The following is a 24,184-nucleotide window of genomic DNA, read 5'->3' as shown; positions in this document are numbered from 1 at the left end:
ATCTTGATTGTTGACCTGAATTCTTACACAGATTATATTCTAGGTTAAGTGGGTGAAAAGAGAAATAATTGATCAACTTTATTTAAAGATCAGCTTAAACTACAGAAATATGTTCGAGTAGAATTTTATTGAATTTATTGAAACGTGACTGCATGAGAACTGCTACAATTTGATGTGTTTCTAGTGAAAGTTAGATGGCAATGGGAAAATAAACATCACGATCCAAGCAACAGTTCACAGTGTAATGGTCTGGTAGGTTGTTGTGGATTGATTATTCATTGTTTACAGAAGCAATGATGTAATTATTATGTTTGAAGGCCAGGTGAATTAATTATAAGAAATTAGTTTTATAATACCTACATTGTTGTTCTACTTCAGCATTTTTATCGTAAACGAGGTACATAAGAGTCATGTGGGATCAAGGAGTGTAATTGTCGCTGATAAACGCAAAAAAAAACATGCATAATAAGAGACTAATGTCCCTATCTGCATAGGATAAGGACAATGTTGCTTGCAATTTTATCTGCGACAAACATGGTGAGGTATTTGTTGTAAACTTTTCAATTTGCGATTTGTATTTGTATATTTCAAAAGCAAGACTGAAAACATGTCAGCAGGTGGCAATTTTTATACCTTAGCATTGACAACCAAGATGTTTATCCAAAAATATCGTCAAAAGCCGGTAAATTATTATCTTCTTCTTCTTCTTCTATCTTCTTCTTCTTCTTCTTCTATCTTCTTCTTCTTCTATCTTCTTCTTCTTCTTCTTCTTCTTCTATCTTCTTCTTCTTCTTCTTCTATATACATAAAAATGATTTTCTGTCTGTCTGACCCTTATAGACTCGGAAACTACAGAACCGATCGGCATAAAAATTTGTATGTAGAGGTTTTTGGGGCCGGGGATGGTTCTTAAGATGGTTCGAGACTCCTCCCCACTTTGGAAAAGGGGGCTCCCATACAAATGAAACAGAAATTTCTGCATAACTCGAGAATTAATCAGAGAATAAATCAATTTAGGTCGAAACGAAGTTCGTCGGGTCTGCTAGTAATTAATAAAGAGAAGAAGATTTTACTGGAATTTTAACAGAAATCAGATAAAGACAAGGGAATCAATTTTCGAGCAACGCCTAACAATATACCCTTTGGCCGATGACATATTCACGCGTTCATTTATTATAAACCAATTAAAAAATGTCAGGCAATTTAAAATTTTATGAAAATTTTATTGCATTTTATCGTCTAAATAATACAATGCAATCGTCTAATTTATTGAAAAGGTCTCTAGAAATTCTTTGGAATGCTTTTCCAAAAACATTCAATTCAAAAATTATTTCAGGTATTCCTTTGTTTACCGTTTTGGCTCAAATACCGAACATGACTCATATTCCGAACACTGGCGTTTTGGCAAAAACTAAAAATTCCTTCGGTTTTTAGTTCTGATCAGTGATGATCAAGATTACAAATGGATTCAAGATCCTATGGAGAGAATTACACGAATAAATCCGAAATGGTCATTTAAAAGCGAGTGTTCGGAATTGGAGTCAATTCTTTCCCTCGGAAATTTCTCCAGTTATTCTTCCAGAATTTCCAGCAAAAATCCCTTCCACAAAGCTAGGACGAAATTTCAGGAATTTCCTTTGGAGTTCACGAGCGAATTGCTAACGGAAGTGACAACGGAACGCCTCAAGGCATTCCCGATACCAAATTTGTCCAGGAATATCTTTGGACATTCCTCCAAGTATTTTTTTTTCGGAATATAGTCTAAGGGTTTTCCCAGAAAATCCTCTCAAATTACTTCTGAGATAAATCCAGCAATTCCCTTGGAGATTCCTTAAGACATTTTTTTGAAAATTCAAAGAAGCAATTCTAAGAAAATTTCATCAAAAATTCCCCTACGAATTCTTTTAGAAATTTTCTTCAAAGATTCTTTTAGAAATTTCTTTGGAAATTCCTTCAGGAATTCCTTTGGAAATTTATTCGGAAATACCTTTGAAACTTTCTCCAGGAAATCCTTCGGAAATTCTTTTAATAAAATCATTTGAAATTGTTTCCGAAATTCCTGCAGGAACTATTCCTGAAATTTGATTAGAAGATTTTTTTCGAGAATTCATTAAAGAATGAAATCCAGATGAAATTTACGAAAGAACTCTTAAAGCAGTGGTGTTCAGAATTTTGGGCTTTTTTCCCATTAATTTGTTTGTCACACAATGAAAACGAGCTTTCTTCTAACTTAGTACTTGGACGAAAGCTTTCTAATATATCTATCAGCTGAGGGTATTAAAACGAATATTGGTGTTGAAATCACTCCGTACGACTTGATCAAAGTAACTTTCTTTTGTTTTGATCGTTTCGTACGGAGTGAATTTAAAACTAATATTCGTTTTATTACCCTCAGCAGATAGATATATTTGAAAGCTTTCGACCAAGTGCTAATTTGTATGGTCAAAGTTCATTTTTATTATGTGAGAAGCAAATTGAGAAAAAACAACGCCTAAAGTGCTGAGCACCACTGTCTTGAAGTAGTTCCTGAATGATCCTAAAAGAATTTCTAAATGAATTTCAGAAGTGACTACCGGGAAAAATCGTATTCTATATAAGTGACTACCGAAAAAATTTTAATATCCGAAGGTCTCAAGGAACTCCAATAATAATAGTAGGAATATTGGTAGAATTTATTTAAGAAATTCCTGAAATACCTAATTGAAAAAAGTTTGAAGGAATTCCTAAACCAATTTCCGCAGATATTCCTAAACCCATTTCCAAAAAAATAAAGAAATTTCATAAGGAATTCTTCTAAAAGAATTTTGGATGATTTTCCTGAAGCAATTTCCGTAGGTATTTCCGAAGAATTTTTCGTAAGAATTCCAACCAAATTTTCAAAGCAATATCCGTTGGAATTTCTTGAAGAATTTCCGAAGAAATTCTTAAAATAATTCGTTAAGGAATTTGCGAAGGAATTTTTTAAGAAATCTCGGAAGGAATTTCTGAAGAAATTCTCAAGACGCAAGTATTTCTTAAGGATTTTTAAAGGTTTTTCTAAAGGAATTTTCAAAACAATATCGTGATTTATTTCCAAAAAAAACTAGAACTCTTCAAAGTTATTTCCTGAGAATTTGCGGAAAGAAACCCAGAAGGATTCCGAAGAAATTCTTGGAGGATTTCACAGAGAAACTCAAGGAAATTCCGGAGGGGTTTCTAAAATACTTCTCAGACAAATTTTTAAAGGATTTTTTGAAAGAATTCCTTAAGGACTTTTTGAAGGTATTTCTGGATTTATTTGCGGAGGATTTTTGAAAAAAAATCCTTCAGGAGAGAGAAGAAATTCACGATGGAATTCCTGAGAGAATTTTCGAAGGTATACCTGGAAGAATTTCTGGGTGACTAATCGAATTAAGGATTTTCCGAACGAACTTCTGAATGAATAATTCATTCATGAAATATCACCCAAAGCAACTCCTGAAGTAAATTCCTAAGGAATTCTCGAGAATATCCGAAGAAGTATGATGATAAATTGACTGAAATTCTGATATCTTTGGTTTTTTGGCAAGTCCTAATTCCAGATGCAAAACAGGGTTTTGTTTTACTGCTGTTCGAATTTTCGAACGACTTCCCGGAGAAATTCTTGAAAGTGTTCCTTCAGATGTTCCAAATACTTGTAGAAATCCAAAAATTAACTTCCTTTTTTCTGAAAACCGTGTTCAGTTTATGTTGGCAGCAATTAACTTCAGTTTCGGGATAATTCTCGATCAGCCCGTAGACCATTATTTTATCTTCTCGGATAGTCTTATCATTCATTCAAGATTAGCCGATCGATGAAACCTGTTAAGCACGCATATTACGCTCTTACAAACATAAGAGAGCAGATGCGTGTTTTGGTCGAAAAATCATTCAAGATTAGCTTTGTTTGGGTCCCATCTTACTGCTCAATCTATGACAATGAGAAGCAAAGGTGGACGCATAGGAAAGTGAAGTTTATGATTCTCGAACAACGAGTTTTTTCTATTAGGCCTTCAAAATACCCTTCAAAGTTGGCAAAGAAATAGGACATACAACGAACTTGGACGGTGGCTATTTTCTATAAATCCCAAAGTTTCTGGGCGAGCGTGGTTCAGAGGTGAGGACGTAAGCCGAGGTTTCATTCGAGTGATGTCGAGGCTTATGTCCAATCGCTATTCACTAAACAAACATCTGAACAGAAAGAATAAATCTTGTCGATAGCAACTTATGTAGGTGCGGAGTCGGTTGCGATGACATCGATCACGTAGTTTGGTTTTGTTCAGAAAATGGCCCCTTCTAGAGAGCGACTATTGGATACCCTTGTGGCCCGAAGTAAACAACCCTTGAGGAAAGTACACGGTGTTTTGGAAGATCGTCATGTTGTCTATATGCAGGCTATTTCAAGCAAAATTTTTCATAACGACGTATGTAACAAAAGTAAACAAAACGGGGTTTTTAATACAACGTGACAATCACACGCGGCTTTATATAATACGCACGCATTGATTTTACTGATTTCAGATCTTAAAATTCTTTAATTCGATCTTTTTGTGAATCGACGTATGTAAAAATTTCTATTTTTGAAGTATCTCTGTTACATATGTCGCTTTAACATATGGGAACTGAGAGCGACCTATGTAACAAAAAAAGCAAAACAAAACAAAACTGCAGTTGCGTCAATCGTGCAACTATGGAAAACCGACCAATGTACACCGACGTACGTGTAGCATACCGGTGTGTGTATAATTTTATCGTGTTTCACAGTGAATTGGAATGAACTGGGCTTTGCTGTGAAGCACGCTTATTACGTGTCATGTAATGATGCATGCCAGCGGAAAAAAGTATTGAAAAAAGATTTAGTTTTAAAACAGTTTTAGAAAAAGTTTTGCCAACTTTCTGCAAAGGATTTCTCGAATCCTCATAATTGTTACATACGTCGTTATGAAAAATTATGCTTGATTTATACTACCTTTCTTAGCTCATCCGAAATCAAAGTCTAATACTTTTGTTTCTCCCTGATTTTTTTGTCTCTATCCTATTGTTCTATTGTTCACCACGAAGATCTGGCCATCCGGAAAATGCTCCCTGCCGTACCATAACTAGAGCACGCTACGCTACAAGACGTCAAAGTTCCTGATAAGCAGCTGAAAACCCAACAATCCAAATCCCTATTTGAAAATTCCATTAGGAATTTGTTTAGGAATTCCTTTAATAATTCCTGTCCTAATTCTATTCAGGTTGTTCTTTGAAAATTCTACTTGAAATACATTTGAAAATGTCTGCATGAATTTCTTCTAAATTTCCCCAGTAAATCCTCCAAAGCTTCTATGGTGAACTTCTCCAGGAATAATTTATAAAACCAATGTTAGATTCCTTCCAAAATGTATACAAGAATCATTCCGGAAATTATGTTGAAAAAAATAATTCGGAAAATTATGAAAGAATGAGGGGTTTCCTGGAGAAATTTCGTAAGGAATTTCTAAAGAATTCTCTAAGAAATTCCCAAAATAATTTCCAAATTAAATTAACGATGGTTTTTAAACAAAATTCTAAAGGATTTTCTGAAGAGATTCTAAAAAGAATGCGCAATGGAAATTACGAAGGAATTCAAAAGGAATCTCCGAAGGTTTAAAAGAATTTATGTAGGAATTGCTAAATAAATCCGAAGGAATACCTAAAAGAATTCTCGAAAGAAATCCTGAAGGAAGTTCTGAAGAAATTCCTGAGGGAAATTTCGAACGAATTTCAAGAATTTCTTCCAAGAGTTTTGAAATGGATTTCTTGAAAAGTACTGGCAGAGTTCTAAAAATTTATTCTTTAAAGGAATTTTTAAAGGTAATCCTAATAAAAATTGACTTGATTTCACCACAGGTGTCTGTACTGCCGCCGTGTATACGAGGTTTTGGAAGGGAAGATATCCCATTGAATTCCACCACTTAATTGTATCTTGACAGATACGTTTTTTGACCTCAACAGTAAGGCCGTCTTCAGTGTCTCGTACTTGACACGAGTCGAGTCAAGTACGAGACACTGAAGACGGCATTACTGTTGAGGTCAAAATACGTATCTGTCAAGATACAATTAAGGTGGTGGAATTCAATGGGATTGTACGAACTCCTCTTATGACAAGTGAAGACATTCCACTAAAAAGCTCAAAATAATTTTCTGTGAGATTGTTTAATTCAAAATATTTTAATTTAACAATTAAGTGGTGGAATTCAATGGGATTGTACAAACTCGTCTTATGACAAGTGAATCTCACAGATAGGAGGCAGCATACAGTGACCGGCATAATAAAAAGCCCACTCGTCGTTTTTCATACAAAATGGTCAACTTTGGAGATCTAGATCTCGATTGCGTGTGAACCAATTTTGCTGAAAATTTGACCAGAGCTCAAATATAACTTGAATTTTACCACACATGAGTTTCGACCATATTGATTGAAGCCTCTTTAGAAATTCCTTTAAAAATACCTAAGAACTTTGTTTCAGGAAAACCTTCCAAAATTTCTTTAGAAGAATCCTTTTTTTTGAATATCTTCATGAATTCCTTGAAAAAATGCTTTCGGAATTCCTGCCGAAATTGAATAAAGAACTTCTTTAATTTTTTTAATGATTTTCATCAGCAATTATTCCAAGATTTTCTTAATTAAATTCTTTCAGCAATTCCTTAAGAAATCGCTTCCGTAACTCTAGGAAGAAATTCTTGGAATTCCCTCGAAGTTTCTATTATTTATATTTTTATAACTTCACCCAGGAATTTTTGAGAAAAATAAATAAAAATTCCTCCGGAAATTTAATTACGACTTACGACTTTCGAATCTCCAACTCCATCAGATTTTTTTTTGGAAATCAGAAATTCATTCAAACATTCGTTAAGGAATCATTCAGAAATTAATCCAAGAGTTCAGTCGGAGATATCATCTGGAAATTTTATTGACATTTCCGTCAGAAACTCATCCGAAAAATTCTCTCAGGATTTCATATTTCATTCTTTTCCGGAAAAAATCTTTCATTAAAATTTCGGGAATAATTTCTGCAGCAATTTCAAGAGGAAGTTCCGAAGAAATATCCGGATTAATGTAATGAAGCCTCTTCAGAGGATTTTCCGAAGGAATCCCTGGAGGAATGACAAAAAGAGTTAATGGCGTAGTTTTCTAGAGTGGAAAGCATTTTTTAATTAATTTCAATGAATTCATCGAAGAACCTTAAAGATTTCGGAAAGATTTTGCAAAGAAGTTTCTAAAGGAATTGCTAAAATTATGTTCGAGGGAATTCTTGCAGGAATTTTCGAAGAAAAACCTATAAAAATTTCCAAAGAAAATCCAAGATTTATCCAAAAATTCTGTTGGAAATAACCCTAATAAATTCGACGAGATGAATATATGTTCAGTGAGATGGAAAACGGAACAGCTCCCCTAATTAATTTTTGGGGAAAATTTTCGATTTAGCTCCATCGTGCCCCAGCTTAGCTCCACAAATGTTCTCATAATTTGAGTAAAATATAGGGGAACGGTTCGGCACTTCATCCCATAGCTCCTATTTCCATCCCATCAAAAACAAAGCAATAAAAAGGAATTTGGTTTGTTTCTTATTTTTGTGATTTTTTTCAGCAGTGAGCATGCATGTTAGCAAAAAGAAGCGACTAAATTGGTGCTGTATTTCTTTGTTTTGCGATGAGATGAATATATGTTCAGTGAGATGGAAAATGGAACAGTTCCCCTACTACTTCAATAAATTGATGATTGTGCAGACTACAAATCTGTTTGCTGTAAAGTATACTCAGATAGCTAGAAAAGCTTGTTTCTCATCTATCGCATAAAGAAAAAAAAAGAATGGAAGGCCATGCTTAAATTTCACGAAATCATCATTTTATTGAAGTAGTATCCTTTACTCAAATTTTGAGTAGTTAGCTTACACTATTTATACTATGCGTAGGTAAAATAACGAATACAAGCGAGTATTATTACGCCTATTTAATGAAAATACTACTAAAAGCAGCATTTTTTTTAGCAATTATAACACACCATCCGCCATTATGCATTTTCGTCTCAGGTACCCCCTAACATCAGCAAAACCCCCAGGGGTACATGTACCCCAGGTTGAGAACCGCTGTCGTATAAGATAAAAAGAATGCTGCATAATTTACCCAAATCATTTTTTAGATAGGTCCCACACATGGGATTACAGAAATGCAACACAATCCAACGAAAGCATCTGATTTTTGTAAATAGTTTCACATTAAACAAAGATTGCTTGTTGTGGGGATTCACGTTTTTAATATTGAATTACGCCAGGGCAAGTGAATGAGCCAAACTTGAAAATTAGAATTGGCACAACAATTCTCGAAACTTACGTCACTCTACTCGCATGAAGTTGATTCGAATATTCGTTGGCAAGAATTTTCAATAGAAACAGATGACAAACAGTCATAAAATTAATAAAACAAACCGCCATATGAATGATTCGTCAGTCGTTGAGCACAGCACACATCTGGTCTTCCATCAGAGGGCACAGCACAAATCATTCGATGTTAGTCGAGAAAAAAATCATCAATCAAACAAGTTGAAAAAGAATAACATTTTTATCAATCGAATTCGTTGATTTGTTTGTATAATGAACGATCGGGGACTTATATTAGACGCCGTATACAAACTACGTAAATGATTTTACAGCATTTTTTTCACTGAAAGTTAATGTATGATTGAATAGAAACCACACTCTTGCTTCATAGATCCTTACGTAATTAGTGTATGATCCCTTAGTTAGAACATCAGCATAATACATAGGACGATGTACAGATATCAATATCGGTTGCATCGTATTGGATGGATTTGTCTTGTATCTACCTCGCAATCTATCCCCTGCGAGTGAGGCATGTTTTATCGATACACGTGCTTAAATCCTCCAAACCAGAGCCTTCAAATGTAATACAAACACCTGTTGTTTGACCAAGTTGCTATCACGACTCACTCGAAAATGATGATTTGTGCCATTATCTATATAGCGTTGTACTATACAAGCGCTTCCCGTAACAGGTTGTGCAAACTGAAGGCCTCACAAAGGAACTGTTTTGCGGAGAATCGGTGGTAACGTACCAAATTTTACATCCACCTACAACATCGTTCGGAATTTCGGTCACGCGGAGAAGGATCGAAAAAAGAACCGAGAGTTAATTATGTTTCCGGCTTCGCACATCACGGAACATGCCCTGTTGGTCGGTACTCGGTTCGGTGGTATCCAATATCCACACTCTGGCAAGCAAATTTGGTCAACCTTGGAACACATTCGGGTGGCTGGCTGACCTCCGCCGAAAGGAAGCGATGTAAAATTAGTCAAACCATCACCGGGACGTTAATTTCGTTTGCTTTTGCTCGATGTCGTGCGGTGATTTTGGGTTGACGAGGGCATGTTGGAATGTGCGCTAGCAAAAGAAAGCAGTGATAAATGTCGTCGCCCTTGGGTGCTGGTGTTGATGTTTATAAAAGCTATGCAACGCGATGCGACATCGCTAGTCATAACAGCAAAACACGAAGTTGAAATACATAATACGTCAATTTTAAATTCCAATAACAAATGCATGCAATAAATTTGAAGTGTAAAAAATATAACATATAGGTATTTGGAGCGCTTCAAATATCATGAGAAATCCGAGATATTTTCAGTGGAAGTTCAAAATTTACACGCGTTTGTCTCACATTATGCGGAATAAAATAAAACATCCATATGGTCGACAAATCACTCCGAGTAAGTTGTCGAAAAAAAATGTGGAACGCTTCACGATTTTGCGTGTCATCCTTGCGCAGGGGCCATGCTAATCTTCTCTGTATCGTTCCAATTTTAGTATATGTCTTGCCGAAGCAAAGACATTCGGTTGCCATCAACTTCACTCTTATATACTCCACTGCAAAAGAAACAGTTCTAGCGATGAGCGACAGACAGACACACCGAAACTCATCTGCACGCTGGATAGTAACGAATAATGATACGCTACCTGCAGATAAAGAGGGTTGAGTTTAATTTTCTACCCACGTGAAGCGATATGTTTATGCGATATTGCTTCTCTCCTATCTATCGAGAATCTTCAATAGTCAGTTGGTGTGCTCTGTGTTTCACGTATGACTCATCCAACTATACACAAACACGGTGGTCAATATTCAATTCAATTAGTTTCAGTAGAGTCGCCAACATATAGTAGACGAAATTCTTATTTCTAACCGACCAAGAAAACATTCCTACGTTACTTCTATAATTCCATGGTAAAGAAAAGAATAATTAGAGTCTTTTGGTTAGGAATGTCAACATTCTGTACCGCCGTTCTCATGGGACTCATGCATGTTAGACGACAGGCATTCTGCCATCGTTGCACAGTGGTTCCCCCATAGGTCATAAATCCAAAAACACGACTTTATCGAAATTCAACAAGTTATCCCTAAACTGCTACTTTATGGTATACCATATAAGATGCAATCATCATTTTTGTAGAATTTGAGCTAATATGACCTGTATAAGGCTTCGAATTTAAGATAATCCAGCTAAATAAACTATACGTGAAAATGTTGGCATACCTCATGAAACTTATGTTTTACCTTTGAATTCCCTCTTGAAATATCCTCTGAGTAAATATTTACACTCTAATCTGTCATCTACATGCTATTTCAGCTGGGACCGCTCGCAACCAAGCAAATGGTCAACGAAAAACTCTAATGTGTTTTATGAACAAATTCACAATTTGCTTCTGAATTTCATTATTATCATCCACCAATAAAATATGTTTCCCCTTCAGATCCCCTCCAAAAACATCCTGTGAGTGAATATTTACACTCTAATCTGTCATCTAAAGGCTATTTCGGTTGCGACCGTTTGCGACCAAGCAAATGGTAAACAAATAACTTTTCTATGTTTCTTCGACGAAAAAACAATTTTCTTCTAGATTTTGTTATCTTCATCCTCCAAGAAAGTATGTTTCCCCTTCAAATCCCCTCCAGAAACATCCTCTAAGTAAATATTTACACTCTAATCTGTCATCTAAAGGCTATTTTAGCTGCGACCGTTTGCGACCAAGCAAATGGTAAACAAATAACTTTTCTTTGTTTCTTCGACGAAAAAACAATTTTCTTCTAAATTTTGTTATCTTCATCCTCCAAGAAAGTATGGTTCCCCTTCAAATCCCCTCCAGAAACATCCTGTGAGTAAATATTTACACTCTAATCTGTCATCTAAAGGCTATTGCAGCTGCGACCGTTTGCGACCAAGCAAATGGTAAACAAATAACTTTACTATGACTCTTCGACGGAAACACAATTTTCTTCTAAATTTTGTTATCTTCATCCTTTACGAAAATATGTTTCCCCATGAAATCTCCTTCAGAAACATCCTGTGAGTAAATATTTACAGTCTAATCTGTCATCTAAAGGCTATTTCAGCTGCGACCATCTGCGACCAAGCAAATGGTAAACAAATAGCTTTACTATGTTTCTTTGACGAAAGTACAAATTTCTACTCAATTTTGTTATCTTTTAGCACGTTCCATGTGGAATCATATCCTTTTGTTTTCTAATAAGAATTGGCCAGATCGCACAATGGGTCTAAAAGTTATGGCAGAAATACAATTTTTCCATATGCACTAGAAAGGCATTAGCATGGATTAAGGTGGATTTATCAGGTTTATTTTCGTTTACTACTTTCACAATAACAAGCATCTTCACACCCACGCATCTTCCTCAAGAATGTAAATTGAACGTTGTTTGTTGGATTTTTGAATATAATACTGAAATCGGCTTCGTAAAGCATGATAATGACTGAGCCTACCAAATAATTAAAAAATAGGCTGTTTAACCCGAAAGATACTAAAAGTACACCATTTTACCGTATAACTTCCGTAATTTATATTTATGACCGCCCTTCTAGGGGAATGGAACCACTGTGCGTTGTGTTGTTGGCCTGTATGCGTGCCCCAGGAGTAGTGGAATGCAAATGACGGATTCTATATGCGAGACGTCTCGCCAAGGGTGTGGAATGTTTTAATCTACGAACTTTTCAACTCGTCACAAGCACATAATTTATTCACGAGAGGCTTTTTCCGTCAGCTGATGACAGAGATTTGAAAACACCCATAGACGATCATAATCGTTTTGTTTGTGACTATAGGAGGACCTACCAAATAATGAAAGGCATTTCCCGCACAACAGTTGTCAAACTACAGCTACGATGGTGATACTGTGTCTAGTCGGATTCGGATGTGTAATTCATGCGATGAAAAGAACATTTTGATTAACGGAGAAAGGCGACATGAAAGTGCTGTCAAACGCACCCACTTTTGTCGCATGGTGTTACCACGATGGTGTAGCTTGGTGATGACAGTTAGACACACAGTGACTATGTTGTAACTGAAAGAATGATATAATATTCGATGGAAATCGGCTCACGTCGATGATGTCAGTTATGATTACACATCAACGCCACACACGTGCGCTTTGCTCTGAAGAATTGTGGGGGAATTGAATGTTAAGTTCCTTCAAAACACTCAACAAGATAGAATTTACTAGAGGAGGTGGGGGTACAACGGACAGGGTTGGTAAAATGAACAGGAGTCCCGTTTGAGCTAAATCGGCACTCTATCTAGTGGATCTTATTGCTTGTTTCAAATTCAGGGGGTCAAACGCAAAGGGGTTTTTCAATATTTTCATGTTTCATACAAATTGTATGGAAGTTAGAAAAATCACTTATTTTCTATGAATTTTCACATTTTTCATAAACAACGTACAAACTATACCTATCAGCATATTGTCGGAAAGGTGCAGAGCCAAAACATTTTTTGATGTAGTCAACTCAATTTTGACCAAAATGTCACCTACACTCCTCTGCTTCTAACCCCCTCACCAGAATCAGTGTTGTAAAATGTCATTTGCATTCGTTTGTATAATTTTCCCAGAACTTGTTTCAGAAGGTAGCTATCAATTCATGTTGTATGACGAACTTATAGCGGTTAAATGGGCCTACAACTTTGTCTAACGAGACTTTGCTGTAAATATGTAATCTGGGGCGTGGGAGGCAAAATGTCATTCAAATGACATTATGTCAAATGACACGTGACATTTTGGAGAGTTTTCACTCTCCAGCCTTTGATGTTATACTTAGAGCAATGTACCCTTGGACAAAAATATAACCCTACTCAAGCGTTATGAGTACATTCAAAATTATGGAAGAAATTTTGCTTCTAAAGAAAGTTATGACCAAATTAGTCAAATGACATGCAGATGACATTTTACAAGCCTGCACAATTATGAGTACGACATATTTTACTTTCTTCAAATAGTAAAAACTAATCTGTTTATTAATGATTCAGTTGCGTAGTCAGAAAATTTGGGGTGGTTTTCTGATTTTTTTTTTTTTAGTTGATAATTTAATTTTAAACCCCCCGTTGCTACGCCATTGTAATGATTCAATGTAAACTATGGCTGAAATGTCATGGTGGTATAATTTTTGATTTAAAACATAAATCGACAGAATTAATCCGCATGATCCTCGGATATATAAATACCAAATTTTCAAAACAACTTATCTGCTTTCGTGAACAAAGATTCAAACAACGATTTGGGGCCATCCACAAATTACGTCACGCTCTAAGGGGGATGGGGGTTCCAAGCAGCGTTACGATTCTAGAGGTTTAATACAAAAAGGAGAGGGGGTTTGAAAATCACTGATTTTTGCATGACGTACTTCATGGATCTTCCCTTAGACGAATCTGATAGCATTCCCAGGCAAACCATCACATTAACACGTAGGTGAAGGTTTCTGCTACCTATTGATGGTGTTGGTTTGCGTGGGAATGCTATCAGATTCGTCAAATCAACGTTTGAATCTTTGTTTACGAAAGCACATAAGTCGTTTCGAACATTTTGAATTGGTATCAAACTTAGTCTATTTAAAGATTTTTAAAGTTTTTTGAAAGAAATTGAATCATGATTGGGGGACACGTTCTGGTGTGGCAATATAGACCATAGTACATACAATTTCTCCGATATTTAATTTTGAAAAGTTTGTATTGTTTACCGCTGAAAACGCCAAGCATTTATTAGCAAACCGGAATTTCCGAGTTTTGTTCAGACCGATGGCATTTTTAAGTAATAAAAATTACTTTAAAATGCCATCGGTCTGAACAAAACTCGGAAATTCGATATACATAATTTTTAATTAACATCATTGTAAGTTACCAATATATTAATTATAATCCAAAATTTTTATTTCAAAAGGCACATTTTATAGATGCTCAGCCTGTGCATACAATTCGTCAAATTAATCAATTGTTTTAAGCTTAATTTCTTAACATGCCCATTTTACCCATACTTCTAAACCTGGATTTTTGACGCAAACTACGTCTAAGGGGTCGTACACTTATTACGTTAGCATTTTTTCTGGGTTTTCGACCCCCCTCCCCCCATGTAAGATTTTTCCCATACAAATGATTTTTTATTTATATGGCGCGTTTGGGGACCTCCTTAGCCGTGTGGTAAGACGCACGGCTACAAAGCAAGACCATGCTGAGGGTGGCTGGGTTCGATTCCCGGTGCCGGTCTAGGCAATTTTCGGATTGGAAATTGTCTCGACTTCCCTGGGCATAAAAGTATCATCGTGTTAGCCTCATGATATACGAATGCAAAAATGGTAACCTGGCTTAGAAACCTCGCAGTTAATAACTGTGGAAGTGCTTAATGAACACTAAGCTGCGAGGCGGCTCTGTCCCAGTGTGGGGACGTAATGCCAATCAGAAGAAGAAGATGGCGCGTAAGAAAACAGCTGACTCCCCTCCCCCCAAAACTGCTTACGTAATATGTGTACGGCCCCTAAGGGGAAGATTCGGGTACAGGGTGTAAAATGAAAACTTCAAAATTGGGAACCGTCACGCAATCATGTAAGATTTGTAACATTAATAGGTCCTTTATCTTTCAATGGATTTTAAAGATTTATATATCAATCGATTCATAAACTTAAATCATAAACTTTCCACCAATTTGCCAGTACTAAACTATTGCACTTGCGGCTGTTCGGCCACATTGAGAGTTGACGTAAAGTCAATGTCAACTTCTCTCCACGAACAGCCTAGATAGCCGTGTGGTGTCGGCAGCTGGTTATCTGGCCAAGAATAACATTACGGATTGCCTGTTCCAGTGGTAAAAGTCCACCATACAAGTGACCCCTAATGTTCGGTGTGATACGGCTTTATGCTTACCGTGCCTACGAATGAATGGTTAGGGGGGTCTAATAAGAACCTAACCGCAAACGGAGCCTGTGAAGCACCAGGGCCCCCTTCACAGTATTTTAGCCCTCGCTGCGCTAACCGGAGCTATGGCGTAGTTGACTTTTTACTTCTCCGAGATAATCGGCTACTCTTATTCAACCTTATCGTGAGGTTAAATAAGAGTAGGGTTATGAATATGTGTTTTACTTAGTTTTCAACAAATTGTCACCTATATGGATTCGCATTATGCGTTTTTTACAATGTGCTTTGTGTATGTTACCTATATGGATTCGCATTATGCGTTTTTTCACAGTGTCTTCTGTCTCTGTGTCTCGTCCTTGACGTTTGGCTTCGGCTACTCTTGTTCAATCTCAACGTGAGGTAAATAAGAGTGGGGTTATGAATATGTGTTTTACTTATTTTTCAACAAATTGTCACCTATATGGATTCGCATTATGCGTTTTTCACAGTTAACTCTGTGTCTCGTCTTTGACGTTCGGCTTTGGCTACTCTTGTTCAATCTCAACGTGAGTGTGGGGCTATGAATATGTGTTTTACTTAGTTTTTCAACAAACTTCCACCTATATGGATTTGTTTTTTACAATGTTCTTTGTGTATGTTACCTATATGGATTCGCATTATGCGTTTTTCACAGTGTACTATGTGTCTCGTCCTTGACGTTCGGCTTCGGTTACTCTTGTTCAATCTCAACGTGAGGTTATTCGCATTATGCATTTTTTTTACAATGTACTTTGTGTCTGTCACCTATATGGATTCGCATGATGCGTTTTTCACAGTGTACTCTGTGTTCCGTTCTTGACGTTCGGGTTCGGCTACTCTTGTTCAATCTCAACGTGAGGTTCAATAAGAATGGGGTTATGAATATGTGTTTTACTTATTTTTTAAGAAATTGCCACCTATATGGGTTCGCATTATGCGTTTTTCACAGTGCACTCTGTGTTTCGTCTTTGACGTTCGTCCATTGTTACGTCCTCTATGTTTTTGTGACACCTCTCTTTAGTCCCTAGCTGAATGCGTGTGAGTCTACATAATTGGCTTTCCTATAAATGGTTCCATTCTCCTTTCCAACTTTACTTCCTCTTCCTTTCCCCTTTTCACTTCCTTTTCCGTCAGGTAAATGATGAGAAAGGCCAGTGAAGGCGATGGCACAAATCTCCCAAATTGAGGGGAACGTGCCTTCTGAGCCGACGTTCTGATACCTGATACCCCTCCCCCCATGTAAGATTTTTCCCATACAAATGATTTTTTATTTATATGGCGCGTAAGAAAACAGCTGACTCCCCTCCCCCCAAAACTGCTTACGTAATATGTGTACGGCCCCTAAGGGGAAGATTCGGATACTGGGTGTAAAATTTCAAAATTAGGAACCGTCACGAAATCACGTAAGATTTGTAACATTAATAGGTCCTTTATCTTTCAATGGATTTTAAAGATTTATATATCAATCGATTCATAAACTTTCCACCAATTTGCCAGTACTAAACTATTGCACGCTAAACTATTGAAAATTTCAGTTCTCTCATGCATCATGCATTCTCTATGCAGTGCGTTCCAATCCTATTATTATCGTATTATTATATATCGTATATTGCGTATTGCGTATTATATCGTATATTGCGTATTATCAATTGTTGAACTGAGGTGTATGAATGGGGTGGCCAAGCTACTAGACAGTAATGGTCAGGGATGCCAGATGATATTTTCCAATGTCTTCACAGTCGTTTAAAAATGTCTTCAAATGCCTTCAATATTAAGATTATGATTATCAGCGAAAAATTTCAAAATCCAATAGGTTTTCTTCTTCTTCATCAATGGCTCAATCAAGATTTTTTTATGTACAGGTTATCCGACCTCGTCAGTAGATGGGAATAACCAGCACGGGGGGAAAACATACATTTTCAGTGCAAAACGTAAACAAACGAGCATAAATTCCATACAAAAATCCAAGATGGCTGAGTTGGGGATATTGACAAGTCGGATAACCTGTACATAAAAAAATCTTGGGCTCAATATTCCAATTGGAACTTGGCCTGCTTTTCAACTTAGTATTAAATTAGCATTTCCTCAGTTATTAATTGAAAGCTTTTCTATATGCCCGCCATTGCATGAGTATGTATCTTGTGTGGCAAGTGCAATAGATACACTGTGCCCAGGGTGTCGAGAATGTTTCCAACTCGAAAACATCCTAGACCGGACCGAGAATCGAACTCACCATCTCCGGATTGGCAATCCTACGCCTTTGCTCGCAAGGCTACTGGAGACCCCAATAGGTGTGTAAATTCAATAATCTCCTTGTATTACTGATGTTGAATAATGTTTATTTTTTTAACATTCAAATTGTTAGAATTCAAGAGAATACTTTTTAAAATTCTTTATTTTATTAAAACGAATTTCCCCAATTCATTTGTACTGAGTCGGATTTTTAAACTGAATTTTTACGTGGAACGCTTCCAAATTTCTTTTTAAAGAATACCCTGTTGGGATTCAAAATTTACTGTGAAATACTTGAAAATCATCCAGAGAACTTTCTAAAGGAACGTCCGGATAAATATCTAGATCAACTTCCGGATAAATTCCCGATGGAGCTTCTTATAACTTTCTTCTGGATGGAGCTTCTTATTATTTCTGAAAGTCTCCTGAAAAAATAGAACAAAATAGAACAAAACCTGCCAAAGCCGTCATTTCCCCTACTATATTCAGTATAGTATGTAGATGTTTTTGTTGTTACCAGATTTTTTTTACCAGTCATTATATTCTTCCTGCATTTCAAGAATATATAATTTTCAAAATCATAAACCACTCTTCGGAATACTTTTTTTGATAATCGTTCTCTGAGGCATTATAAATTTTCTCAAGGAAACCTAAATCTAAACATAACTTAACTTAAATCATGAGATTTTTTTCGGATTAACCAACTTCATTTTTATAGAGGTGAATCAGCCCAAGGCTGCAAACCTCTACAATGAAGACAAACAAACAGAAGGGTTATGTACAAGACACGACCACCCAACGTAAGCTACGTAAAACTGGTCACTAGTTTCGAACAAAACTGGCATAATTAAAAAAAATAAAATTATTGGCATTTAAAATACAGTATCGTCTCAATTTTATCACTCCCCGATTTTATTACGTTTTCGATCCGATTTTGTCAACTCAAAAATTTTTGAAAGTTTTGGTATTTCTTTTTATTTTTGTAAATAATTTTCATGAAATAACTTTCATCGGCTGTGGTTTATTATGAATCATTTCTGAGTATCTGTCTAGAATTTTGTAAACCTTTTCGACAAGAAATTATGGGTTCCATTCACGTATTTTGCTTTCCCTGATTCATATTTGTGTTCGAATTCCATTCGAATTCCTTCAGGAATTGTTTCGGAAATTCCTTTAGGAATTCCTTCCGAATATTTTTAATAATTCTTCAGGAGTTCCTTTAGAAATTCTTTCAAATGAACTTGCGAGGAGCTATTAGAGGAATTTTGGAATGAATTTGCAAACATTTTCCTGCATGAACCTCAAAAGGATAATCAAAAAATATTTCTGAAATAATTCTCCACTGAATTCATGAAGGAATATTCGATGGAATTCGTAAAATCCAAAAGAGTTCCGTAAGAAAATTCTAAAAGACTACCTAGAGAAGAAACTTCCAAAGAAATTTTCAGAGGATTTTGTGAAGGAATCGCTGGATGATTTTTATAATTCATTTCTAGATGAATTTTCAACAAATCTATTGAGTTTAGATCTATTGTAAAAATTTGAAATAGACCGCCTACCAGTGAAAACAACTTGATTGACCACAGAAAACAGACGTAACACTGTTGAAATTCCCATCGACCATGAGCGGTCAACGGTCGTTTTAACTTTAACTAATTACGAGTTCACATCCAAAGGCGACGAAACTTTAGTTTGTGCAACATGCTAACTTATGGTGGTACTGAGCGATAGATTTTGAAGGAAATTGTTCTAGCTCTTAAGACTGTTTGTCTGTGCTGTTATTGTATCTTACATAGAAACACAATCTTCTTTTTTCGTTGAAATGATTGTTTTTAAATATAGGAAACAAAGTCTGGTTCATTCTGGAGAACAGTTGTCGGCGGAATGATTCATTCTAGGAATTAGTTTCCTGGGAAAAGGTAGGGGAAGAGGTTCGGTTGTGGGCACCGTTCGGTTATGGAGCCCACTACGTATCTTTCGACAGGTACTTCTCTCCTTATTGGCATTACATCCCCACACTGGGACAGAGCCGCCTCGCAGCTTAGTGTTTATTAAGCACTTATTAACTGCGAGGTTTCTGAGCCCAGGTTACTATTTTTGCATTCGTATATCATGAGGTTAACACGATGATACTTTTATGCCCAGGGAAGTCGAGACAATTTCCAATCCGAAAATTGCCTAGACTGCCACCGGGAATCGAACCCAGCCACCCTCAGCATGGTCTTGCTTTGTAGCCGCGCGTTTTACCGCACGGCTAAGGAGGGCCCCTATGACAGATACTAGATGCTGTCATTCTGACAACCGTAATACATATGTGCTGTGTCTCATCGCGGGTTTTGTTCGGTAGTGCGAGTTTATTGTGTGGTGCCTACCTACGGATCCAAGGCGATCACTGTCGGCGAGCGAAGTAGCTGCTTCTGGCGACGCCAGTGAAGCAGGCTATTGTTTCTGCTGCTACCTACAGCAGCAGCGCAGATAAGTGGAAGGCATTGTTTTATTGTTCTCCCATATCTCTGATACAGAGTGGGATTAATTATAATAAATTAATTTAGTTTTTTTTTACTTTTTTTTTCTAATTTGCTATTAGTTCTAAGGTAGCATAAGAATTAATTGTCCTTCCACCTTGCGAGGTGAGAATGGAGGCAGAGACTATGGGGGGGCGATAGTCCTCCAAAGGTGTCCGCACACGATTGTACCATGCGGCTTCGCCTGGGCCTTGGGTTGTTTACTTTCGGCAGAAAGTGAAAAGTCTAGACTTTCTCGGCATTAAGCGAGATTTGACGCGTCGTTTTACGAAGCTTGATTTTAATCAGATCAACAGGAACAAGCTACGAATTACCGCACCTACATATCAGGTGGCGAACGAAATTGCTAAAGACAAGGCCTACAATGTAGAATATTTAGTTTATGTCCCCTCGCGGGAGGTCGAAATCGAAGGTGTGATCAACGCAGCGAGCCTGACTTGCAATGGAGTCTACCGTGGATATTCTGGATTGCAAGGAATTGCATTCAGCAACAATGGTAGATGGCAAAAAAGTATATTCTAAGTCAGGCTCGCTTCGGGTATCGTTTACCGGTTCGATCCTCCCAAAATATGTCGATTTAGAGAATATGTTGTTTCCGGTGCGTCTTTTTGTACCAAGGGTATTTAATTGTACCAATTGGAAACAACTTGGTCACACTGCCGAGTTTTGTGACAAGTAAATGTTTCGAAAGACATCGGGAGGAATCCTGCCAGCAACAAGCCACAAAATGTGCTTATTGCGGTATGGCTCCTGCCCATGGTTTGCAAGATTGCCCGGTGTACAGAAAGCGCACCCAAAAAGTGAAGCGCTCGTTGGTACAGCGCTCCAAGCAGACTTATGCGGAAATGGTTAAAGCGCAAGACACATCCGCCGATACCACTGCAAAGGCTGCTATTTCAGCTACCGTTCAAGTAAGTGATTATTATGATTCCAAATACATTTACGAATTGTACTCTCACGCAGCTGATATGGATGATTCTACGGAGGTACACGTGCCCGAAAAGAGGAAGCAACCGTCTTCCCCGGGATCGCGCCGTAAGAAATCAAAAGTCATCCATAAAAGCTTGCCCAAATTTGAAGGCAATGGGGGATTATTTAAAATCCCGAAGCAACCTGTCTTCACTGCTCCTTTGGATCCATCTTGCAGCAAGACATTCCCGCCATTGCCCAAAACCGATGTTTCCAAGAAACATCCGGCTAGGAGAATGAATGAAAGAAAAACTGCAATTTGTTCTTCCCAAAAAAGTACTCCGTCCAAGCGAGGATTGATCTCCTTTAAGGACCTTGTGGACCGTTTTTTGAATTTATTCAATATTCCGAATTCATTGAGGCCAATCATTGACCTCTTTATACCAACAGTGGAAAGTTATCTGAAGCAATTGACTGTTTCATGGCCCCTTCTTGCAGGAATTGTATCTTTCGATGGATAATACGACTATTACACAAGATACAATCACTGTGCTGCAGTGGAACTGTCATAGTCTTAAAAATAAATTAGACGTGTTCAAGTTTTTGATTCGCAATTCCGATTGCGACATATTTGCACTTTGTGAAACATGGCTTTCTTCTGAAGATGAAATCAACTTCCACGATTTTAATATTATTCGCCAAGATCGGGATGATCATTATGGTGGCGTTCTTTTGGGGATCAAAAAATGCTACAGAATTCCCATTCCGACTGTTAATGGCTTAGAAATCGTCGCATGCCAAGTAAATGTGAAGAATAAAGATCTTTGCATAGCTTCAGCGTACATCCCTCCAAATGCCTCTCTCAATCGTCGTCATCTTTGGAGCGCAGTCTCCCTTTTATCATCCCCAGAGTTGATATTGGGAGATATGAACGCACATGGTATTGGATGGGGCGAAACGTATGACGATTATAGAGCGCCTATTTTCTATGATTTGTGTGACGATTTCAATTTAAATATTTTGAACACTGATGAAGTAACTCGAATAGGACCAAATGGTCAACAAAGCCGTATTGACCTGTCTTTATGTTCAAATTCACTATCGTTAGATTGCACGTGGAAGGTTATCCAAGATCCCCACGGTAGTGACCATATGCCGATAGTTACTACAATTAAAAATAGCTATCAACAATCTGAGCCAGTTAATGTTCCTTTCGACCTCACGAAGCACATTGACTGGCAAAAATTTGCATCGGCGGTAAATATTGGTATTGAATCAACTGATGTTCTTCCACCGCTGGATGAATATCGATTCCTTACCGAATTAATTCATAAAAGCGCACTAGAAGCCCAGAAACGACGCGTTCCAAGTACATCTGTCATAAGAAGACCAGCCACTCCTGGATGGGATGATGAATGTACTAAGTTGTATTCTGAGAAATCTGATGCCTTCAAGGCTTTCCGTAAACACGGAAGGTCTGAGCTTTTCGAAGAGTATTTGAGGCTTGAAAGAAAGCTCAAAAATCTTCTCAAGGCTCAAAAACGTAGCTACTGGCGACATTTTGTCGACGGACTATCACGAGAAACCTCAATGACAACACTTTGGAAAACGGCCCGCAACATGCGGAACCGCACTTCCACCAACGAGAGTGAAGAATACTCCAATAGATGGATATTCAACTTCGCAAAAAGGTCTGTCCAGATTCCGTACCAGCAGAACCGCTATTTCGAGAATCAGTCAATGATCCCGGTTCTTTGGGTGGACCATTCTCAATGCTGGAACTTTCTATGTCTCTTCTTTCATCGAATAACTCTGCTCCGGGATGCGATAACATCAAATTCAATCTTCTGAAAAACCTCCCAGATATCGCAAAAAGACGATTACTAGACCTGTACAACTGTTTCATGGAGTACAACATTGTGCCACCTGAATGGCGACAGGTCAAAGTAATAGCTATTCAAAAGCCTGGGAAACCAGCGTCTAATCACAATTCATACCGACCGATTGCCATGCTATCATGCATGAGAAAATTATTGGAGAAAATGATCCTTTCAAGAGTCGACCATTGGGTTGAACAAAATGCATTACTTTCAAATACTCAGTTTGGATTTCGAAAAGGTAAAGGAACAAACGATTGTCTAGCGTTGCTCTCTTCAGATATACAGCTGGCCTTTGCGCACAAGGAGCAATTGGCTTCAGTATTCTTGGATATTAAGGGCGCTTTTGATTCAGTTTCCATTGAAGTACTGTCAGACAATCTGCACAGTAATGGACTACCCGTATTTTTAAATAATTTCTTGTACAATTTGTTGTCAGAAAAACAAATGAACTTCACACTCGGCACTCTGACAACTTCCAGAAATAGCTACATGGGCCTTCCCCAAGGTTCATGTTTAAGTCCCTTGCTTTACATTTTCTATGTTAAAGATATTGACAATTGTTTGGAAGGACAATGCACGCTCAGACAACTTGCAGATGATGCCGTGGTCTCTCTAAGAGGTCCATGTGCAGCTGTCTTGCAAGGACCATTGCAAAGTACCCTAAATAATCTGACTGTTTGGGCCAGATATTTAGGGATCGAGTTTTCACCGCAAAAAACTCAGTTGGTTGTGTTTACTAAGAAGCGGTATCCTGCTCAACTGAAACTCAAGCTGTTGAATGATGACATCAACCAATCTTTATCTTCTAAATACCTTGGGGTCGTGTTTGATTCCAAATGTACCTGGAAACTCCACATTGAGTATTTGATACAAAAATGCCGAAAAAGGATCCATTTTCTACGTTCTATCTCCGGAACATGGTGGGGTGCTCACCCGGAAGACCTCATCAAACTCTATAGAACGACTATTCTCTCTGTTTTAGAGTATGGCTCCTTCTGCTTCCTCTCAGCAGCTGATTGCCACCTGATCAAATTGGAACGAATTCAGTATCGTTGTTTGCGTATTGCCCTTGGCTGCATGCATTCAACGCATAACATGAGCCTGGAGGTGCTTGCTGGAGTCACTCCTTTAAAGCACCGTTACTGGGAGCTCTCACTAAGAATACTCATCAAATGTGGAACAAGTAACACACTTGTTCTAGATAACTTCGATAATATGCTTGAACTAACTTGTCCTTCAAGATACCTGCGAGTCTATCTCAACTACATATCATCAGATCTTTGTCTTCCGTGTTATAATCCCCCTCGAGTTCACTTCACCAAAGACAGTTCCTCAATTGTATACGATCTGTCCATGAAACATGCTATTCAAGGAATACCAGATCATCTTCGACAAATATCT

At 37.4% G+C, this 24,184-nt stretch overlaps 1 protein-coding gene and 1 non-coding gene across 19 annotated transcripts in view; both read right to left on the bottom strand.

The window, feature by feature from the left end:
- Nucleotides 1-24,184, bottom strand: part of LOC134204742 (protein 4.1 homolog) — a 131,126-nt gene that overhangs the window by 67,277 nt on the left and 39,665 nt on the right. The gene's annotated exons all lie outside the window — the stretch shown is intronic.
- LOC134204756 (U6 spliceosomal RNA) lies at nucleotides 9,758-9,864 on the bottom strand. The gene has a single exon (XR_009977961.1). It is a non-coding gene; the product is annotated as a U6 spliceosomal RNA (small nuclear RNA).

This window comes from Armigeres subalbatus, unplaced genomic scaffold (assembly GCF_024139115.2).
Source record: "Armigeres subalbatus isolate Guangzhou_Male unplaced genomic scaffold, GZ_Asu_2 Contig857, whole genome shotgun sequence".
In the NCBI taxonomy this organism is placed as follows: domain Eukaryota; kingdom Metazoa; phylum Arthropoda; class Insecta; order Diptera; family Culicidae; genus Armigeres; species Armigeres subalbatus.
This window is presented reverse-complemented; position numbering and strand designations above follow the sequence as displayed.